Here is a 9,792-nt window from a genome sequence, read left to right on the forward strand (position 1 = left end):
ATTATTGTCATTTTCCATTGACATAGATGTTACAAATGACTGTTCTTTAGTCTGCAGAATAACTTTTATCGGCTCAATTTTCAACTCAGACTTGTATTTTTACCATGAATTAATATAATTTCAGTAAAAGTCTGAATAATTGTTCAACCCTAAATATATTTTGGACAGAAGAAGCCCTTTGAAGACGTCCCTTCAGGCTCCGGGAAATTTAGGTGCACATATTTCAGTATTTTCCATGTTTTGTAGAGGAAACGATTTATCCATTCTTCAAACACATGTAATCAGAACATTTACATTGTGTCAAACCCCCAGTGTGGAATACCGTAAACATGTGCCCAGTTAAGACCCTGATTTTGAGGACAACATGAATAAAGTGGAAGTAAAGTTGAGATTTTAAAGAGTTCCCATCCAGAGGACGTCAGCGCTAATGCTTGTAACCAAAAAGCGACTGCGCAGTGCGTTTCCAGACGGACTAAAGATTAATTGTATGCGCCCATCCCGTCCTGCTGTTTCCTGCAGATCTGCACCTGTGTTTGTGCTTGTGTTTGTCCGCTCACTTTCCCCGCTTCGGCATTATTCGGCCAAATTCACGACCGCTAAGTCGACTGTGTGGACGGCAAGGACGAATTACCTGTGAGCAGGAGTGAGGAGGCCAGAGGAGGTGAAGGGATTGAGATCAGTCTGTCTGTACAGTGGGTCACTCTGGGAACAGCGCCGGATCACCTGTTGCTATGTTTAACCTGATTAGCGGCAGGTCATGTTGGAGAGAGATCTGTCAATGTGTGTGTGTGTGTGTTGCCGTGAAAATCTAATCCAGCACCAGGACAGTCTCTGTGTAGATCTGTATGAAAAACAGACTTTCTACAATTTCTGGCGTGTCAAAGAGAAACCTTACATCAGCCCGTGTTTGAGGGTCACCCAGCAGGTGAGGGTGGATTTAAGAGGATGCTCTCTAGACATGGAAGAGCTTACCACCCACTGGTACAGAAATAGAAACGGGCCGGGCTGCTTCAGTCGACTTAAGAACCGTGCGATCCTAAATGTGAAACGTTGAGTCATACCTGGCATGGACAGAACGGACACCAACATTTCTTCTGAAGACTGTCGGGGAACCTCTTCTGAAGACATTTTAACATTGTTATAGTGGATTAATAACAAGATGAATGTGGCTGCTTCAGTTCCAGGCTCCTGGTGTTTGTGCAAGCTGACTCACTGTCACACTCTCATGGGTTAATAATGTTATCAGAATCACATGCGCTCGTCTCACTATGACCAATCAAAATGTCTGCTGGGAAAAAAAACTCCAATGCATGGGCCTGCAAGAAGTTAACATTAGTATTTAGTCACACGTTGAGGTAAGCGCTCAGGACTCACTCCCACTGATGTAATGGACAAATTCGGGCTTACCCGTTGTGATGACATTGGAGAGCAGCGTGGATTTGACGGATGTGTGAGCCTCCTTTCACATTAAACACGAGGGGAATCCATATTATCAGCTATCAGCGGTAAACAAGCTGCTGTTTATGTACCACAGACAAGGAGTGTAACGCTACACAGGAGACACAAGTCGATATGAGTTTGATTAAACAGGAGAGATGAAGTCCCCAACATTAGAAATACCTACGATTTAAAGAGAGGTTATGTGTCTAACTTATTGGAAGGCCACAGTAGACAATAGTGTTTCAGCCCCTGATTAAAACGAGCTGACAGTTTAACAGACCTCGGGTAATCAGGAGGCTTGTTCCACGGGTGGAGAGCTCAGAGACTAAACGCTGCTTCGCTGTGCTCGCTGGTGCTCTGAGCAGTAACTGAGCACACACTGTAGGTCATATCAGTAATCAGAGCTGATAGAAAAACAAATGTAAATGCAAATTGCTCAAGTGGTGTCTGTTTCCCTGTCTGCTCTCAAATCTAGGAGCCGCTTTAAAACAGATACGTCGTTGGACTTTTTTTGTGATGATGGCGTCTGATAAACGCTGGCATGTTCAGCGTGTTTTTACTCGTTTATAGTTGTCGAATGATGCTATAAAACAGCTTTTAGGCGCATTCGTGCGACTTACTGGGATGGAGTGTAGATCCAAACTCTTATGCCCTCATCGTCTTACAGTCAGAGGTATTTGTCGTATGACTGTGTGCCGTCCATACCCACTCAGGTTGAGACGAATACCCGTACGGTTACCCCACTGCCAGAGACCCTTTCAGCAGTGGTGGACATTAACGGAGTAAATTTACTTGAGTACTGTACTTAAGTACATATCCAGAGGATTTGTACTTTACTTGAGTATTAGATTTCTTTGGTACTTATTACTCTTACTTGAATACATTTCCAAGAGAAATATTTTTACTTTTACTCAAGTTAATTTCTAGGAAGGCTGAAAAGTACTCGTTACTTTCAGGTCTGCTCTTTTTTTTTTTCTAAAATACTAAAAGTTAACTTAACTTAGTTTACTTAAAGTAAATTTAAAAGCATGTACTTTTGGATACTTAAGTACCTTTAAAAGCAAGTACTTTTTTACTCTTACTCGAGTAACATGTCGACTGAGCTACTTTTACTTGTAATGGAGTAAATTTTGACCAGTAGTATTTGTACTCTTACTCAAGTACTAGGGTTGAGTACTCTGTCCATCTCTGCCTTTCAGTGAGTAAAGGAAACAAGAAGCGGCAGATTAGACATGTGAGAGTTTGCGTTTCTTGGCTGTCTGCACTTGATCTGCATGTGAGCTACGCATGCTGGTAATTTCGCAGCGTGAAAGGAGACGGTATATTTACCAGCAGACAGGAGATGCTTTATGTTTCCTCCTCACGTCAGAGCGCTGCATCACACACAAACACTGACTCTGACAGCCGCTTGAAAGGAGTCCAGACAAGATAAGTGCACTTTACAAATCCCCCGATCAGTTAACAGCTCCGTGTCGACCATGTCTCTCTGCAGTACAAAGGCCTGAAGATACAAAAACAACCAGATATCAGATGTATGATTCTTTAAGGGAGGATGTCAGTCAAACGAGGACCAAGTAAGGTCGAACCAAACAGTTGAAACTGACCCACTTTGGACCCGACATGAAGTGACACCTAATGCTCTGAAGGACGTGAGGAGGGAAAGTTTAGGCCGACTGTGCCACAGCACTATTAAAAATGTGACAGCTTCATTTCAGTCGGTAATGAGGACGCCGCACTTATGCTCGGACTATAGCAGGGCATCTGGCCAGTCTGCCCCCAAGGACGGAGCAGGATGGAAAGTATAACGATTAAAAATAGACCACTCGCTCATATGTGATTCTCAGAAGTCCAGGTCAGAATAAACGGTAGTGAGACACATTACATCATTATAAAAGGTCAGATCATTAATGCCACCACATCCTGTCATAAATGTATAATCTCTCCACTGAAATGTGATCAACTGCCAGTTCCTCGACGATAGCTTATTGTATAAGTGCATAAGAGAGGCTGCGTGTGTGTGTGTGTATCTGCGTGCAATCATGCGTCTATAACTCTGCGGGTATGAACGTGCGCGTGCATGTGTGCAGCGCTGCAGACCAGTGAGCAGGATGAGTTTAAATGTCCGTCACAAACGCTTTGTGCTTGGAAAAGTTACACAACACCTCCCGGAGTCTTACCTAACTCCTGCGCTACTGGGGAGGATTGCCGGGATGTGGGGGGGATACTGGGAATGATGTGAGCCCGAGTGTGAGTGTGAGAGAGTTTAGAGCAATGTATGCGTCACATATGTGCGGCTATTAATCAGTAAATAAAGGCTTTTCGCAGAATGTGCAGGATTAGTATATTTCCCTTTATGCACAGGGAACGGCAGCTACACCAAGTGTTCATATACAGTTTGAAGTGACCTTATACGTACCGCCTACAGTCACGCTAGAGACCCCACGTGGTTATTTGTTAGAAAAGAAGCCTAAACAGCGTTTCTGATCCCTGAAAATGGAACTTGGAAAACTTTGGATATTTGGAATGAAGATGCCGACACACGTTTGCTTCCCAGTTGTTTCTTTGCACTGTTTGTAGCATCATTTGCAGATGTAAACTCAGGGAGGAATGAGGAATCAGTGCCTACCTGATATTGTAAACAAGTTACAGTGGAAAAGTAACAACTGTGCAGAGTTATATTTCGTCTTTTCAAGTAACAGCTGAACTAATAGTTGCAGACGGACATTAAAGAGCAACAAAAATATCCAAATAAACACTGAAAAGCATCTTAATTCAAAGATAGACAACATCTAGAAGTTTATATAAACATATTAAATCACAGGCAGTTGGATCCCCTTAATTACATCTTGCAGATGTATTGTCACTTATCCGAGACGCTTCATCAGCTCCATCCCAGTTCTGTCCGATGGCAGTTAGTTTCCCTATTTCTGGATGATGATTAAATCCTGCTCCAGAGGCTCGTCCATCCAGTCTGGAGGCAAAAACTGATATTGCGTGAAATGATTGGTTGATCAATCTATCGGTCATTAAGAAGAAAACATATAGGCAGTCATTTCACAAACTAAAACTGCTCTGAATCCAGCTTTTTTCACTCATTTTTTCCCCCATTAATTCCTGAATGGCATTGGATATTGGACTGTTGAATGCACAAACAAATAATAATAATACATTTTAATTTGTGTAGCGCTTTTTCAAGAGACTCGAGGACACTTTACATGCGAACATAAAAGCAATATGTTACAAATATCTAAAAAGCAACACGCTACAATTTAATCTGAGTAAAAAATAATAATTAGTCGCAGCTGCCAAAACTGATTTGTTAAAATCTTGGCCTGATAAAAAACTCTCATATCGAAAAATGTGAAATAACAACAAACAGCTTAAATCAAGGAATATGATTTCTAGTATTGTTAAATCATTGTAAACCCTGTATCGCTTGACAACATCTTTGTTTTGTTTTGTTTTGTGTGTGTGTCGGTAAGCTCTCTGGTATGTGGCAGCATGTTGGTAAATGGCTGTGCACTTCCCTTTCAAAGTGAATCCAGTCATCTAATACCAGTGAATCACATCTTCTCTTCCTGTTTGTTCAGCCGCGGACCGACAATGATCCTCTCTTCTCTTTTGGTAACACTTCACCTCGAGTTTATAGACGCTGGACATCATCATCACCGCTCACTTCTTCTGGTCCGCCTCTGTCCTCTTCACACACTCCTGCTCTGCCAAACATAGCAGGGCCGGTGAAAGTGTTTAAAAAAAGCACCGTAAATGTAAAAGGTTGTTTAAAAGATCGAGGCTGGACACTGAACAGAGCTCCTGCTGAGAGCTCTGTTTGGTCTGGATTCAGCGGCCTGTGCTGAGTTTTAGAACAGCGGAGGTGAGTTTGAGGTCAGCGTGTTGCGGGGACGGAAAAGTGAAATAATCAACTTATTACTGATCAGTAATACTTCAACATTAAAGGAGACATATTACGTTGAATTTCAGGTTCATACTTTTATGTTGGGTTACTACTAGAACCGTTTTACATACTTTAATGTTCATAGATTGCAGCTGTTTTCTTAAACTGTTTTAGTTCCTGTTGCTTTAAGATCCCCCCGCTCCCAAATACACAGTCAGTTCTGATTGGTCAGCTCACACAATACTGAACCAGCAGCGCTCACCTCGTCTCTGCTTCAAGATAGCTTCACTTCAGCTGTGAATGTAAGCATGAATAATGCTGATCGTGACATGGTGATGTAGTGTGAGGTCACAAAGTCACAGAGTTAAAGGCGGGACTCCTGACGTGGAGAGAGAAGCTCCCGTTAGCACACACTTTGGGATTTTTTAACTTTCAAAGATCTTTTACAAGCCCAAGAACCTATGAAACACTGAAGGAAAGGAAGAAAAAATAAGTATAATAGGGCTTAATACTATAATATTCAAGTATAATAGGGCTCCTTCAGTAGAAGGATTTAGATTTACCAGATTTACTCTTTATCTCCGGTTTTAAGTTTTGGTGGTTCCAGCATCATTTTGGGGTTGTGTTGGGTGCATTTTTCACAATCTTCACGTATGTTGAAATACCTTCATGGCTCAGGAGAAAAACAACAGAACACAGGAGACTACGGGGACTTCCTATTTCAGTTCCACATGATGACTATGTTTTTGAAAGACAAAATAACAGGATACGCATACATCTGCGTGATTACTGTCATTACAATCAGGTAAACGGTACTTTCAATGAAGGGAAAACCTTCAATAAAGCCAATGAAAGGGAATTTTATATCACAGCACCTCTCTCAACCACGGCAGAAATGATGGGGCTTCATTCGACTTCCAGTTAAAAGTCTGCAAACTAGCAGAGTTGTGGCTCTGTAGTTTGGGGCCGAAAAGTAAAAAATGGTTGCGTAACAATCAGAAGTTATGGTGTATTTACAGATGAATGAGAATACATCAAATATATGTCCCCAGCAACTGCTGAGAGAGGAGTGAGGGATCTGTTTTAAAGCTTTCCCCTTAGTTTTATTCCATTTTCCCCAGATAACACCGGCCTCCAGGCTTTCATGTTGCTTTTACGTAACAGTACCGAGTGAGTGAACTAGTTCTCCAGCCTTATATTTGATGGGTGCATCACTCGCTCCCCAGCCGACAGGAAGCAGAAACGATGCTGCCAAAAATCGATGTCGGCCCTTCAAATATTTTTGATTCACAGCTTGAGATGAATGTCAAACAAGTAACTGCTGCATCACCATGTGGGGGCTTTTAATCCAGATGTGCGGTTACATGTCCGCCGGGCATTAGATGACATCACTGCCGGAGGGGGTTAGCGGGAGAGCTGGAGAGAGTTTAGAGGAGGACGATTACGTCAGCCCGGAGCTGCGAGTTTAATATTAATGAGCCTGTCTGCTCTGACAGAGTCTGTGGGACAGGCTGCGGAGATGAGAACCAGGGAGCAGGTGCAGGCCTGAAGTGGTGATGACGAATCGCTGCACAAGTCCAGAGGAACACGACCGGAACATTTACATAATGTGAGTGAGTATTACCCTGTGATGTCCCACGACACAGAGGATGTGATGAAGTGCGGTCAGTCACTCAGGCGAACTTTTACATCCACTTTAGTTTTATCAAGTCTGGGAAGTCCATTGGGGCTGTTATCATACTGGACAAACCAACAGCCTGATGTGGTAAGTTAGTGTCATGACACCAGGGTGTTAATACTGATACCAAAACCAAAACCAGTACTGTTTATTCTGTACTTGGAGGAATGCAAACTGCTCTTTGCAGTGTTGAGTAAAGTACCCTCGAGTCATACTTAAGTAAATATGTGTTAAAGTGACATTTGCAGGTGTATTTTTGGATGTCACTGCTTGCCAGAGATCCAGTGTCGCCTGTGTGGGGCGTCTGTGGCTCAGGGGTAGAGCCAGCAGCTTCTTATCAGAAGGTCGCTGGTTTGATTCCCCTGGTCTGCATGTCGTAGTGTCCTTGGGCAAGATACTGAACCCTAAGATCGGCACCTCTCCATGGCAGCCACCGCCATCAGTGTATGAATATATGTATGAATTACTGTAAGTCGCTTTGGACAAAAGCGTCTTCTAAATGGAGTAAATGTAAATGTGTGATGTCAGTCTGTTGGCAGCTTTGCCACGCCTCCATAACAACACCGCAAGAAAGCGATTTGCATCTTAGCAAGTCTCATCATCTGCTGTTATCGGTCTTTGTTTGTTCGGCCATGACCGCTAACAGTAACGTTAACCGTTTACTCCCAACGCGAGCAGAGACCAAACAAAACTGTTGTGACCCAGTGACTCTCTCTGGCCGACCAACCACTGCCGGGTGAACGCGTCACTGTGCGCTGCTTTCCCGGGGAAAGTGGCCTGCAGATGTACTGCTGTAACACCAATACATCTTACATATATTTACATGTGCTTTTTCTACGGGTCGATTGATTACTGTGTCAAAAAAAATCAATGATATAAAAAAAATAAAAGACTTTAAAAAGTATGTCACTAGATAGTCACTATAATATTTTTTTTGTTTGAAAAGTATTTAAACTAATATGTTTGAAGAGTCCAGAGGCTAGGAGGAGGAGAGATAATGTTACATCATCATTTATCATTAATGCTTCCAGATTTGCATAAAATTTCACTGTAAAATGACAGAGAACGATGTCGTCCCATCAGTTAAAATCATCTGTTGATTGAAAAAATCTGGTCATTTTTTCATCTCTACATAAGTGTGAGAGAATATAAGTTAAGTTTACGGTTGATGCCCTTTTACTGAACTTATCTCCGCTGCACAGTGAACAGTTTGAAGCTCATGTATTTTGACTGCTCTCCTCTCGTTGTCCGGTGGAGGAGTTTGTTATGTAACACCCAGAGAGGAGAGGCTCCAAAGAAAGAAACCCGCGGGGGAGCCGGGCTCTGACCTGCAGGTGCAGCCGCCGTGGGAGGGAGCTTTATGCTGCCGGACCCAGCGTGCAAGTATAACACCCAAACACATGTTAGATCTATACATTTTGAGCAGAGACACGAGGAGAAAACATAAATAAATGAAAATAACCAGCAGCAGCACCTCCTGCGGCTGGGAGACAAATTGATTCTGTTTGAGGCGGTTTGAGCTGAATCCTCGTGGGTGGAGACACTCGTTCTGCCTCCGTAGCGCTGTGAGGACTCATTAGTTTAACTCAAATGGTCTTTCTGGGTTCTCTGTGCATGAGTTCTGTGCTTGATAACTTTAATTACTTTCACACATTTGTAATCACCAGTATGATTCTAATAGGGTCAGTGGTTTTCAAACTTTCCGGCTTGAATTGAAGTGATGTTTTGACCCCTCATCACAGGTCGTGGCCGTGTTGCGGACATGAGGTTTGAACGGTTCAATCGAAGAGGGATTTGTCTTTTATCGTACTGTTTAATATGAAGGATTTTAAGAGGCCTGGAAAGATAAAAGCATCCAGTATTTGACAAGAAATGCAAAAATGAGAGAAAGGTCAGCAAAAAACAGAAATATATGTACATATTTTGTTATTACATTCACTAAGGAGGTCATGTCTTCTCCATTGTCTGCCTTTTTAGTTAAACCTTTAATCATCTAATGATCCCCCCCAGGATTTATCTTGTGACTCAAAGACGGGAACCACTGCCTACAAAAACAAACATCTCTCTAAATAGTGCTGCTGTTCTCACTTATAATCGGATGCATGGATGGAAAACAGCATTCAAACTGATGTTGCTGAATTTCACTTACAGCCAAAAGGAGACTTCTTTAAACCAACATGTTATAACTTCAAACAGACCATGGAGTAATATCTTTTTCTGTCCTTTTTTAAAATCATTTTTGTGGCTGTTTTGCCTTCTTTGTGTAGAGACAGCGAAGAGGCGAACGGGGGGAAGTGGGGAAATAAATCTAAAGTTATATAAAGAGAGCTGTGACTGAATACAAGGAACTTAAAAAAGACGGAAGGATAGTTGCATCACGGATTCTCGCTTTGGGGCCAGACTGTGGTGATGGCTGTGTTGAAGTCAATGGGAGACGCGTGAAGAAACCAAAACCCAACATTTCTACATCGTGCGACTTCTGATGAAGAAATGCCTTCAGAAAATGAGAGGAACACACTGCATCAGTCGTTAGCCTGCTCTCTGAAGTGCGTTCCCTCATCGAGATAGTGAGGAGGGAAACAGGAAATGGGGAATAGATAAAGTTATATAACTCGAGCCGTGACTGGATGAAGGAAGCAGTTTGTTTGCTGTGACTACAGAGGTTTGCTGTCATTGTTTGCAGAGGAGCCGGTTGGGACGAAGAAAAAAAAACAAAACACGGTTCAAACAGTGTTAAGTGGGAAAACAAACATGATTTGTTCACTTTCAAGTAATGTTT

The sequence above is a fragment of the Sparus aurata genome, chromosome 3, assembly GCF_900880675.1.
Source record: "Sparus aurata chromosome 3, fSpaAur1.1, whole genome shotgun sequence".
Classification (NCBI taxonomy): Eukaryota; Metazoa; Chordata; class Actinopteri; order Spariformes; family Sparidae; genus Sparus; species Sparus aurata.